The sequence below is a fragment of the Anser brachyrhynchus genome (assembly GCF_964034855.1).
Source record: "Anser brachyrhynchus genome assembly, chromosome: 2".
NCBI lineage: Eukaryota > Metazoa > Chordata > Aves > Anseriformes > Anatidae > Anser > Anser brachyrhynchus.
The window spans coordinates 35334529-35348525 of record NC_137695.1 but is presented as its reverse complement, the minus strand read 5'-3'; the positions used below and the strand labels follow the sequence as shown (position 1 = coordinate 35348525).

The window sequence follows — 13997 nt, the reverse complement described above, 5'->3', positions numbered from 1 at the left end:
ACTTCTTTTGACCATCCAATTCTCGGTTCCATTAAATTATTCATAAAAAATATCTTCCTTTCCTTGAGAAAAAGGTGGATTTTACTCCCCCCAAAATTACTCCCGAACCGAAAAATTTTCACTATTCAAAACAACAACAACAAAAACATGGAACCTTTCAGCAATCTCCCTGTCCATTACCAAAATTATTTTGCCTGGAAATGCTGGTGCAGTAACTCCTGAACACTGCAGGATGAGCACCCCCACAACCCCAGGCTCCCAGTCCCCACTGGGTCCACCAGGCAGGAAACCTTGCTGTCCATGGGACTCTCAGGCTGTGCAGGATGCCAGCCAGCGGGGAAGGGAGGAACATGGAGAAACAGCACTAAAATCCCACAGGAAAGAGCTGGGCAGAAAAAAAAAAAAAAAAAGAAAAAAAGAAAAAAACATCCAACATAATTTTTCATTGAAAATGGCCTGTTCAGCAAAAGGGATGGTGATTTTCACTCACCTTGCAGGGGATCCAGCAGGACACCGTCTGCTTCCCTGCCAGGTCACCCTCTCCATTCTCTCTGATAAGCTGAGCAGTCATTAAAATTGTGGGCTGAAAAAACTTCAGTTTTCCCATACTGGGACTGTGAGCAAAAAAAAACAAACCCTCATGGCTGCAGGCTGCCAGGGTACAAGGGCAGGATGGGGTCCCACAGTAGGAAGAGGAGCAGAAGTGACTTGAGGGTATCAGAGCCTGAACGTCCCCAGTGATGATTCCTTCTGAAAGAGGAAGCATCTTCTCTCTTGAAGAGAGACATTTTTGATAGTTTTATAACTGTTACCTTTTAAAAAATCCCTTCTGGAGAGAATTTATGAAATGTTATTGTTTTTACTTTATTTTATTTTATTTTATTTTATTTTATTTTATTTTATTTTTGTCTGAATTTCCCAGAGAATGGACAGTCTAGCTTTAGTCTGGGTTCAAGCAGCAAAACATTCTTCAAAATACATTTTTTTCCATTCTAAACCAAGTCAAAGTTTATAGAGTCAACTTCCCTATTTCTTCTCTTTTAATCAAAGCTCAGCATTTCCATGGGTCAGAGAGAATAAATGCACTTGAAAGTGAAGACAAGTAGTCTTATAGAGAAATATTCTGTTGCTGTAAAGCTGCCATCCTGACTTTTAGGTCATCCTTTTGTCATTCCTTACATTTGAGAACCATCCACAGAAAACAGGAGTATGACAATACCTACATTTACCTGCCACAACAACCCCTTGTGGTCCCAGGAAGCCACTACCATAATTGTGCTTTTAACTTGTACCTATGTCTGGACCAAGCCTTCAGCTAGTTAGAAAAAAAAAAAAAAAGAGAGAGAGAAGAAGTGAGAAGATAAGTAGATAAGAATTTTTCAGAAATAGCTTGAAAATACTTTGTTCTGCCCTGCTTGACATTGAACAGGAGATGGATTGGCTGGTCCACGGGATCCACCGTCCTATGTACTCTGAATTCTGCAAACAATATCCCAGCAAACATTTCCATTATGTGTGTGCCAGGGTTTGAGAGCTGTTGGGGCTTCTGAATTCAGTAATATGGCTAAGCAATTCAAACAGGAAACAGTCTCTGTGGTCACGAGGAAGAACTGGGAGAACAAAATGTACATCCCTTACTCATTCCCATCATCCAGTGAAGACACAAAAATGGGCCAAGGCAGGCAGATTTCAACATTGTCACACAAGAAGAATAGAAAACTTTTTCGCCACACCTGAAAGGGGGGAACCACAGAATAAATGCCTTCTTCCTGCAAAATGTTCTTGTACATGCAAAGTGCAAAAAGAGGAGGAGGAGGAGGAGGAGGAGGAGGAAGAGACCTTCCAGAACATCCTCCACTGGGGATGACTGCTGCCATGGCAACAGCAGCTATGTGAGAGAAGAGGAGAGAAGCACCAGCTGTGGTCGGGTGATTGTTTTTTCCCCTTTTTTTCCTTTTTTATTTTTTTTTCAGCAGAGCTGCTCCAGACACTGGGCTGTTTTCCTGGAGTAGAAGTGTGAAGGGGCAGAAGCCCCCCTGCCAGCAGCGCAGCACCAGTGGGCTGCAGGTACCAGTAGTGCTGCTCCAGGTATGGGGCACTCCTGGTCCCCACCAGTCCCTGAGCTGCTTTGCACTATTTTTACTCCAGGTCATACTTTGTGTTTAACACAATTCTTCCTTGCTTTCTGTAAGTAAAAAATCCGGAGATAAAAACCATCATTAAACTGTCCCCATGGTTGCGATCTGAGGATTATGGGCATGGTCTGCTTTCAGCTGCATGAACACAGAAAACTATAGCCTCCTCCCCACTCTGGATTTAAATTCTTATACCCAAACTCCCTCCCAAGACCATTGTGCCCTGCTTGGATCAAAGGCAGCCCTCAGTGGGACACCTCTGATTGTACTTGTAATCACCTAGAGGGTCAGTGTGCAAGTCTAAGCCAGGCTCAGTCTGCTCTCGAAGGCACCCGCACAAGGTGAGTTATCCCACCCACAGACAGAGAGACAATTTGTGCTCTGGAAATGAAAGCCTTTAGCACTGGGCAGGATAAATTGCCCCCTGAGGGCCTCTCTCTCTCTAGGCAACAGAGAGCTGCTACTCAACCAAATTAAAGTGTAACATTCAAAGCTTAATGTTAGATGAAGTGACTCTCATCTGCAGAGTAATGTTGCCCACAGACCTACTGAGCCTCATTTATCTTAGACAATTTACTCCCGCTCCTTCTCCCTGCAGCTGGGCCGATGGCGTGTGCTTTCAGGGCTGTGCTACAGCCTCTCTCCTGCTCTGGGACGCCGTGCCAGATGCAGCTAGAGATGGCTCTGCCTCCTCATTGCAAGATGCCAGCTTTGAAATAGAACGCGTTTCTCCCAGACAGAAATTACCGGAGCAATGCAATTAGCAATCGTACCTATAGGGCACATTCTGAACTCCGGTTACCGTGCAACTGCCCAGAGAGTCCATCGAAACTCAAATAACCCATTTCAGTACATTTACCAATTATCATGCAAGAACGGGTAAGAAACAATTTGCTGCTTAAAGTCGGCAAATGAAATCAAGGCAACTTTCAACTTTATGAGTTTCATTTGATTTTCCCTCAATCCAGATGAACACCCGCCCCCCACACCAGAAGTCACAAGGGACTAATACATATTCTACTGAAAGCCACCGAGGGCACTAAATTAAATCTGCGGTGCTCTCTCTCAATCACTCGCACACGTAAATGGCCTGGAAGACCCTGCAAGGCTTCCTGTTGGCGTGAGGTCGCCAGACAGCCCAAAAGCTATTAGCACTGGTTAGGGAGTCGCAGAGTGATTTAGCAAAATTTCAAATGACTGCCGCAGCACTGTGCTCCATGCTGGAGACTGGAGCAGTTCTTGGAAATGCATTTGGATAAAGCTTGTGAATTTAGTTATTTGACAGATCTCTTGATGTTTGACTGAGCGTGTGTAACGCAAGCGTTGTTCGTTTTAACCCTCCCTCTCAGTTATCTGTGCTAGCAGTTGCTGTGCAAATGTTTTCAGAAGGGCAACAGGACCACTAACATAATAAAGGGCAATTCCAGTAACAAGTGATGGTTGATATTGTACTGACCTGCAGTCTGGATCTACCAAAAGTGAACATTACTGAAAGCCTATTGTATAGAGACAGAAACCTTGAAAACCCTCAGGTCCTTCAGCACCACCTTTTCTGGTACGTAAATGGAAAACAAGTAACAGCACTTATATTCTGTCCACACAGATGATTTTTAAATGATCTTTCTCTCTGGAAAGACAAACTCCTGTCAGCATAGAAACTGGAGTCACATTTGGATCTTGAACTTTGAAATTCCTGTTTTTCCCAGTGAATATCAAACACTGTAAGAATCTGTGTTTCACACGGTGAGGATGTGGGAAAAGGGACAGACGGTCATATTTCAGATGTGTTTGCAAAGATTAAAAGCCATCTTTAAACTGAATCAGCGACTTGTAATTTCCTGCCCAAAGTGGCAGATCAAACGAAAGGCTATGAGAGAGTACGAGTACATTTTTGCTCAGTCCTAGTAACCTCAGCCACCATCTTGGGGCTGAGGATTTTACTTGATTAGATCACTCAGGTTAAGAAGAAACCTTTTTTTCTTTTTGAATGACAACAGGCGGGTCTACCTGCGAGATCTCCTCTCATTTTCCTACATGCACACAATCCAACGTGGATGGCAGTCTCCTATAGGATCCTTTCTCTGCAGCTCTTGCCAGCCATTGGACTAGCTGGATCACATGCAGGTGCTGACGGTTTTGACGTCTTAAGGTTCATTGTGGACAAATTTGAATCTGGGAATATACAGCAAGGGAAAGATCTCACACACAGAAAACTATTTTGCCTGGAGGAATCTGGGGAGAGAAAAAAGAATAGGTAGGTGAAAGAAGTCTTGTTTGTTATTAGGACATTTTTTCTTTTCCCATATGCCCTAGTGAGAAGATTTATATACCCCACTACCTATTTAGCTTGGAGTTTTCTTGTCTGGATTTAGCTCTAAATAAATGGCCAGGATTTGTAACCATAATCTCTATTCATCAAGAAATGTAATAGCTCAGTCACAGAGAGAAGGGAACACTGATTCCCCAGCCTCCACAAGCCTTAGGCACTTTAGTAAGGGCGAGTGGCTTTCCTGAGGGTCCCTCTATCTCAATTCTACCAGCCAGTGACATCTTATGCCACAAAACGAAAGCCTTCACAGTGATGGGCAGTGAGGTGGCTACTCAGACAGGAACGTGTTTTTTTAGATGTCTATGAAACATTTGGTTTTGTACCATCCTAACTCCCATAAGATCATGCCACCGCCCCTTTCATAGTCTGCTGTGGTCTTACTAGTGCCAGCCCATCCTCAGACTGCCTTCTGCTCCTCCCTCCTGCTGTGGCACCCACCTCTGCCCCATTTCCCTACTTCGTCATTTCCTTCTTGACGCTGGCCTCTCCTGCATGTGATGCAGCAGGGATGACCAAAGACTGGCAGATGAATGGTCTTGCTAGGTTTAGTTGTGAGAGGAACAAGGGGACCAGTTTTTCAAAACTCATTTTTTCCAGCTTCATATTAACCCACTGAACCTGGATTTGCAAATAGTTTCTTCCACTTTCAGCACGAAAAGCACTGTGAGCTAGTGGTCAAAACAAATAAGCTGGGAGCAGTTTCCTTGTGGAGCCCAACCTCAGAGGGATGCTTGATGCACATCATATGAAGTTCTTGGTAAAAGTCACATAAAAGGTATTGTGAGCTGGAGCCAATGACAACTGCAGTTGACCAGAAGACTTCCAGAGGCTTTGGATCAGACCTTTAAAAAACACTCAGAGTGGGAATACACAATTCCCCAGTGAGTCCCCAGACTCCAAAAGGCACAGGTTTTTGTGGCAGTGAGAAGCTCGACAGCACTGCAGTGACTGGTGATGTTATCTAAAGCTTCCCTGTCTGGTAGCATTGCCTTTCACAGAGAGCAAGATTGTACCAGATCTTCTCCTTGCCAGCCTATCCACCAAGAGTTGTCACCCTCCTCTTTAAGGACCTTTTCTCCAAACCGGAGACCACTTGACGTGTTGGAACTGAACTCATGTACCCAACCTTTCCTTCAAACACACCAAAAATCCTGACACACCAGTACTCGTCAGTCACTTAAATTCAATCAAATAAACTTTTTCACAGTTCACATCTTGTCATGGGGCTGGCTTTGGCTTGGCTCCAACTTCCCATTTTCTGGCGTGGCTAAGTCATTTCATTATTTTCCTTGTTATTCTCTCCTCCTTCTCTTGGTACCATTCCACAAGGTTTTTTTGTCTCAGAGACAAAGGCAACTACACAGACTCTTCTGATCCTGTGATATGGGGAATGCAACAACCATCCCAGGGATCCATCTGACATCAGTCTGAAGGTTTCCTTGTTAAAGCACACAAACACAGTTTTGAAGGAGCTGATATGGATAGGACTCCACTTTTTTTGACTTTGTGCAGTAAAGGCAGTTTTCTTTTCCATTCCCATGACTGTAGAGATATGCCAGATTTCAGTGGGCCTGACCCAACAGACTAAAGGGGGGGAAAGCCCTCCAAACATGTTTTCAAGATGTTAGGATCATATCTCTGTAATTAAATTTTCTGGCAGTTGGAAGTAGTGCAAGATCAGGGTTACAGTGTCTTAGAGACGAGAACATATTGTCTGTCTTTGCTGTGGCCTGCAAATGGCCTCTGGTTGTATTTAATATTTTCTGGGTTAGCTTTCTGCAAGTTTGAGTGGAGACAGCAAATACAGATCCGTGGTCCAAGGTCCAACATGCAGATGGGTGGCTGAAGAAATGAGATCCATAATACAAAACACTTGGAGAAAAAAAAATAATAAAACAAAGAAAGAAAGAAACAGTTGCAAGAATTAAACATTTCCAAGCTCCAATAAAGTCCTGGTTTTGTAATCAGTTACAGAGAGGCCAATCTCTTTGTATATGTATATTATATATACACATATGCCAGACTCTAAAAAGCTGAGGGAAAGTGCTGACTACATATAAATGGGTATAGATTTATGTACCCTTTGACTGGAGAACAGATTCTAGTTCTGCTGAGCAAGTTGGTTAAGTTTGTGAAACTTGCAGGTCCCATTTTAGTGTGTGTTTGCTAGTTTAATCAGCTTTGAGCCACATCCACGTGGATAATGCATGCACCCCTCCGTGTGATCAAAGTGCAAGGGTCAAATCCTTCTCTGCAATCCAAGCCCTTAGAGCTCCTTTGATGTTGGGGTCTCTCCAGGTGACCATTTCTAGGTGGCAAAAAGTGAGCACATGGGTTAACTGTGGGCCTTGGGAGCTATTAGACAGGAGATGGCCTGTCAGCCTGAACAAATGTCAGAGGTCCAGGCTGTGTATGCCTCCGTATGACCCTAATGCAATAACATTTCTGTTTCTGGCCATGGTTCCTGAGTTAATAGAGTGTGTTTGCCTGGGTTGTGTGTTTTGGGGGGAGGTGGTTTTGTGTTTTGTTTGTTTTGTTGTTGTTGATTTATTTTTTTCTCCAGGCATACATTCATTTAGTTTTTTAAGTCACTTTTCCCCATGACCCTCATGTTTTTGTAGGCATCCAGTAATAAAAGTTTGAGATTTCACAGCTCTTTCAGGACTGACATGGATCTGCAGAACTTTTGTATAAGAAAAAGCGAAGCACGATGAGTTTACCTACTTTTGAAAGTTGAAGTCAAACATTCAAACATGCATTCAATCTGTCACCAGCAATTATCATCAGCTTCTACCTCCCACTTGTTAATATTGCCTGTAACTGTTTGTCTTGTTGGCCCCACTGTTTTGAAAGACACAGGCAGATACTGGCGAGCTCTGGCACAAGCACATTAGGTAGGAGGAAGGAAAGGATGGACTACAAAAACCTTACATCCCCAGCAGCAGCTTTACACCCCTCCTGACTCCCGGTGAGAAACAGAGTCCCATCTTCACTGCCTGCCAAGGGAGCGGAGATGAAACAGTGAACCTGTTTCTTTTCCACATTCTGGTCTCTTCTCTCAGAAGCCTCCTTTTGAAAATTTCTCTCTCTTCCTCTCTACAACCTACTGCAAATATGAAGTTTTGATTATTTACTTATTTGTACCAGAGCAGTATTGGCTACAAGAGCTTTACCTCTCAACATCTTATGCACAACGTAGTAGAGCTGTCAGCACGGACAGATATGTGGGAGAGTTGATGAAAAGGCCGTGCACCTAATGCAAGAAATATTCAGGTCCTTTCCTGTGAGTAAAGCTCGAAGCCTCCTTGACACTCTGCAGATTGTGCCTGCTCACTGTAAGCTACATGTGTGCAGAACAGAGCAAAAGGCTTTGGAGGGCTCGTCAAAGTCACACAGCCATGTTAGCTGCTCTCTACTTCTGTCTCACACACGTGCACAAAGTGGGGCTGGGAAGGGTATCTGAAAAACTGCTGCTGCGTCTGCTGCCAGTTTCACAGTTCCATTACCTAAAAGAAATCTCCCTTGGAAAGAAAAAAAATAAAAGAGAGAGAGAGAAAGGAACAGAAATGTCATTTGCTGACATTGTCATTCCCTGCTGCCCAGTAAATAAACATAACATCTATTTGTCACCATGGAAACATCTTTCATGGTCCAAAGTATGCAAAGGAGAGGTATTTGAGAAACCCAGAAGTCTGAGGAAATGAGCAAGTATCTAACCTAGCATTTGATGTTGCGTCTCTCCTGTAAGTATTAGTGCTTTATTTTTTTATTTTTTTTCTCTAAGGTACAAACATATTTATTTTAGAAAGGGCAGCATGCATCTTAGAGACAAGGCTGAAACATTTGCTTAATGTGCTGTCTCTTCAGTGCCTAGTGCTTCCTCCCTCTCCCCTGCCAGGGAGGGATTTGTAAATAACTGTTTTATCTGAACATCTAAAAGGCACTTTTTTCTCCAGGGAAACTGCATTTGTTCTTCTCATCTTGTGCATCAAAATTAGAAAGGCATTGCCATGAACAACATAAGCTATGTATTGATTTACAACAACAAATCACTTCTCTTGCCCACGCTGTGTGGACAGTCACCTGGAGATGTGGGGAACACTTCCCCTCCTTCCTGGGGGACTGCAGTGCCACCAAGGAGGACCTGCCCACCCTGCCTGCTCCAGGACAGATGCCCTGCGATGTGGCACTGTGCTGCAGCCACTGAGCGTCATAGTCACAAGCCTTTCATTTACACAGCATATGAGATGCTTAGGACCTGGACACCTCCTTTTGCATTTCCCCTATAGCAGATGTAGGAGATGTAGGAGCAGATGTAGCACCATGAAGGAGAAAGCAGTCTTCTCTAAGTCTTCTGTCATATGGGTTATGCAAGCCTGCAGATTCTGTGCAAATAACAAGGGGCAGGTGAAAAGACATTCTTGTCTATGGGTATACAAAGAGCTACATATTTGTGAAAATGTACCCTCCTGATAATCCACACGGGGATGTGGCCATGTACTGCCTTAGAGGAAGCTGGCATCACACCGCAGATCATGAGCTTCACAAAAATTTGGCTGTAAGCAGTGCCTCGCACCTTTAATTTGGAAGCAAATTTGGAATTTTCAACCTAGAGTCCATCCCTGGAAGCCAATGGAAGCGTGAGGTCTGAGGTGCTGAGGCTGCATGGGTATGATCAGAAAGCAGAAAACCAGCTTGAAAATAAAGTCTGTGAGCAAAGAGGGATCTAAGACATAGAGAGGAAGGGTGTTACGGTGGGGTCACTCCATAAAAACAGTCACTGTTTTTCAGACAGGGGCAGAGCAGAAGTTAACAGCTGGAAAAAGAGTGATGTTGAACCTGGCTGCATGGTCTTTAAACATCCTATGGTATGCAATAGGAAAAGTATCCATTACATTTAGAATTATGCTTTATGTTTGATTTATTTGTGGTTTTTGTTTCCAGTCTTGTGCTTGACTTAAAGTCTGACTTTAATTCTTAAGCAAAGCCAATGGGTGTATTTAAGACTAAATCCTGAAGAGGCATACCTCCAAACTAAGCTCTTCTGTCAGTGTGGGTGGAAGACAGAAAACACATATCACACAAACCTTCTGTCAGCTTCTTTCATATTAATGAAGCCTCTCTCTTAAATGCTTTTTCCCGTGCTTGTGTTTCCCTACAGAAAAAGTGGAGTCTTGCATTCTCCGTGCACATGAACCAATACCCTAACTGGATGTGCCCCAAAACACTCTGATGCAAATATGAACCATGAAGGAATGCACTTGAATTCCAGAATGCTGGAAATGGTCAGTGGAAAAGAGTTAGTAGCTTTCGAGAGGTAAAAGTCATCAGCTTAGGGCTATAAAGTCCTTTTTCTGCCTTCATAAAGGCATGCTTTTTATACCGTTCCACAGAACGACAGATAAGCAGCATATGGCGTCACCTTCAAACTTGAGATTTTCTATGAGTTAAGTGATTTATCTTGGTGAGAACCACCTTTTGCCTTCCTATATTTCTTTGGGTTTTGTTAAATTCTTTCTTTCCATCTCATCTCTCTTATATCAAACACTCTCCATTGCTGCATTCCTTTGTCTTCTCACACATGAACATCTCCAGAAAGCTTTGATTTCCGTTGTACTGCTCTTCATCTCCTCCTTTAGCAATATCATTTTTACTTTTCATCTCAAGCAGCCTTTGCCTTTTCACCCACCTTCTTCCTCCTCAACTTGATACTCTGCTCACACCAGTGTACAACGGTGTAATTATTCATCATCTACAGTAAGTGGTCTTGATTTATTCACTGTGAGAAAATCATTTGTCTACACTGATTTCTCTAGCACCAAGCTTCATCTATTGTTTTTCTTCCTACACCCATTGACACACCTGATAGCACATGCCCTAGTAATATCTTTCCAACTGTTACCAATTACTTTTTTTCCCTAAATAGCATGAGTAGATAAATGTTCCCCTTTGGACACATTTTTAACATATATTTCCCCACGCCCTTCTTTATTTAGGAAATAGTGCCTAAATCCAAATAATGGAATCCCAGAGCAATAGTAATGGGAAAAAATGGAAAAAATCACAAAGATGAGTAGTGTGGCATACTTTTGCATTACCTTTCACTTTAGAAAAAAACTTCTGACTTGTTAAAAAAAAAAGAAGCTTACTTCCTACAGGTTGCACATAAAAAATATCCCGGTTTTCCAATATAATTTCTTGCTGATCTGTCCAGATTTGTGAAGTCATAGGTGACACTTGTCAGATGTATCTATGCTGGCTGAACTACAGGAAAAAAAAGGTGCAGCTTTTGCTTTCAATGTACTCACTTTCCCAAAGTACACTTGAACCCTTACTTTCAGAAAAATTAAAATTAATTGAGTTTAACTATTTTTTTATTAAAAAAGGAAAAATGTCACACCTCTTTAGCCTGTGATTAGGATGTACTCGTTTATTTATAGACCCATTTGTTGCCTAAAACCATTTCTTTTACATAATTGCTTCCTCAGACTGTTTGCTTATGTCGATCAGAAAACGTATTTTGGAAGATTAGGTCATTTATACTTGTGCAAATCTGAGCAATAATTCAAATAAAGCAAGGTCAGTTTAAATGAATACCATAGCTAGCACAGGGATAAACCTATTAAATTAAAATCACTGGATGTAAGACTCTGCTGATCATGTACTTGCACTGGAACATGTCAAATGAAGATTGTTTCTATTTACTAATTTACATCAGTGCTGCAAAGATGAGATGAAATTCCCTCTAAAGTTGTAAGGTGTTTACTATATATCAGAAGGTCAAATAGTAACAGATTTCCATTTGGCAGTAAGTTAATGCTACTTCTGTCAGGCATTGTAAATAGCTCACAGCTGAATGTTTTTAAAAAACCTAAAGCCCAAGAGCAGTACACAACCCAGCCAGCCAAGCAAAGGAGCTGGGCTTATCTCACCATTATATTTTAAGAATACAAACCAGAGTAATTACCTCTGTAGTATTTATTATTTGATTTTTGAAATAATTTGATAATTGTGTCCATAATATTGCAGATTCAATCAATTATGGACAAAAGCTTTATTTCAGACCTATAAAGTAGGCCTGCAAGATTTACACAGGTGTTTAAATTCACGCATGAGAGTATTTCCACTGAATGCTAGGTTGTCATCTGCTCTTCTGCCCACAGACATGAAACTGTTCTTTCATTTCTGATAGTCAGAATTTGGTGATGATCATTACACCAGATGATTAATTTTCAGATTGTTTGCAGAATGTTTCTGTAACAATGTAGATACCTAAATTGCGCAGTATTGTCTTTGTTTCTTCTGTGGATGATTGAAATGGGAACTTATTAAATATAAATACGTTATTTAATATATAAATTATATTAAATATAAATACATCTGCCCACTGACCAGAAGGAAGTCCAGGAAGAGGAACGAGCAGAGCTGGGGTCCAGCTGTAGGGGCAGCCTTCCAACAGGTTTCTCACTCCTCGAACCCCTGTGGATGCGACATTGGGAGGAGACGTGGCACATCTGCTGTAGGTATGCCCATGAGTCCATAAACCCCAGGACAATCCCAAGAGACCTCAGTCCTTTGGGTGATGGGAACGGACAAGCAGGGTCACGAGGCCACATGTCAGGTTGCTGCTTCTATTTATAAGCTGCTTGTAGGCATATTTTATGTATGCATTTACGTGTTTGTAGGCACGCATGTGCATGTAGACAAAAACTATGGCAGTGCGTGCATGGTCTGTACCATAGCCACAAGATGTAAAATTCCTGTCCTGATAGGAACCATGCTGGCTAAAAGCTGAGCTGACCCATTTTCAGTCACATTTCCCACGACCCCAAGGCATGGAAAGCACATCATGATGCTTTGAGCTGTGGGCTGGCCTTTGGCAAAGCCACATGTTCCACACCCTGCTGCCCACTTGAGCCACATCCATATGACCAGCCTAGCACAGGCTGGGTATGATGCGTGGCACAGCATCACCCCACACACCCTATATTCTGATGGGCTGCAGGTGTAACCATCTTAATCCATCACGCTTTTTCTGTGATGCCACGGGTGCCTTTTACAGAAAGAGTCCCCCTTCACTCATGAGATGGGGCAAATGCTTTCTTGCCCCAGTAAAACCTCTTGTTATCATGAAGTGGCAGCACTCTCAGTGCCAAGAGGAGAGGTTTCCTCCACGAGAGGCTGTGTGGCTCTTTTATGCCTGGTTCATCAAGAAAGTATAAGTCATAATTTGTAAACAAAATTGAGTTTAAATAAATTTTCTTGATGCATTCTGCTTCAAGTATCCCCTAAAATGTATCACTTAAAGCCAGCATTAAAAGAAAATACTATTAAGAGGGCATAAGGTAAACTCATTTAGTTGCTCAAATTGTATAACGCAATGAATTAATATGGTAATGTATCTTCAGAGACCAGAAGTAGATAATAGAGGTGAACAGAGGTTTTCGAGCTTGGCTTCGGAAAGGCAAAAGTAATTTATCATTCTGTTGCAGTTTTGGAGGGAAGCATTTCTCATTTCTTCTGACTCTCCCTCTGAAATTCTTAGTTTCATTTTTAAACCACTTTTTGAGGTTTTGCTTTCTTTTTATTCCAGACAGAGTTCCTACCAAGTTCAGCCATACACAGCTTTCCCTGGAGAGGCAGCAAGCATCAGATACTTTTAGACCCATCCCTGTGCTTACAGGCTTCCAGGGGCTGCAGCAAAGCGGGACTTGCCTCTTTGGACATTCACCTCATTTCTCCAGCTGGCATAAGCAGGGCATGAAAAGAATAAAATAATCCATATTTTCCTCTTGTTTGCTTCTGTTGTTGGGGTCAGGGTGAGGCTCCAGCTATGATCAGTGCTCTGTGAATAAGCCTACTCCTTTCTTTACAGCCACACAAATGCACATTATGTCTTTATTACTTACATGCATTGTCCTGTAAGAGCTTATTTTTAATTAATAGAAAACAAAGCCCTTCTGACCTTATCCACAGGAAATATTGCCTCATTCATGCTAGCCATAAATTAAGCTAATACAGCCTGCGTGTCCAACATATTTCTCTCAGGTAACATTCACTCAAATATTAAACAGGGAGAGAGAGAAGGAGGGAAATCCTATTACTAAAGCACTGGCGTAAAGATGGACTCTATAATTGCTAAAAGGCATATCAGAGAGAGAGATTTTATTGTGCCGTAACAGTTGGGGAAAGTAGAGAAAAATATCTGATACAACTGAAGCGGGGAAATTTTAGCAATGCAAAATCTAATTGCCCGAATGGGAATGTCATCTGATGCTATAGCAAGGCAAACATCTTCAAAAGAATTCAGTGGAGAAGAAAAACCTTTATGGTGGAGAATAAAAGCTGCTGTACAAATATATACTAATTAACCTTACTAATTTGTCTGTATAATTAGATAGTCTCCTTGTTTCTTCTTTTCTTTTTTCTCTTTTTATTTTTTTTAACTGCAAGCAGGGCACAGCAGTAGCAATACAAAATATTTTACTTCATGTTCTGTATGCTCAGTGCTGGCAAACAGTAGATATCTCCTC

General features: G+C 42.1%; 2 long non-coding RNA genes across 2 annotated transcripts in view; one reads left to right on the top strand and one right to left on the bottom strand.

Moving 5' to 3' along the window:
• Nucleotides 1–3185, bottom strand: part of LOC308189003 — a 36404-nt gene extending 33219 nt beyond the window's left edge. The window contains exon 1 of the long non-coding RNA XR_013945938.1: nt 491–3185. This is a non-coding gene — a long non-coding RNA (uncharacterized lncRNA). The remainder of the gene's footprint in view (nt 1–490) is intronic.
• An 8169-nt stretch (nt 3186–11354) lies between these two features.
• Nucleotides 11355–13384, top strand: LOC308189129. The gene is made up of 3 exons (XR_013946037.1): nt 11355–11423; nt 11860–11987; nt 13058–13384. It is a non-coding gene; the product is annotated as an uncharacterized lncRNA (long non-coding RNA).
• The last annotated feature ends 613 nt before the right edge of the window (nt 13385–13997 follow it).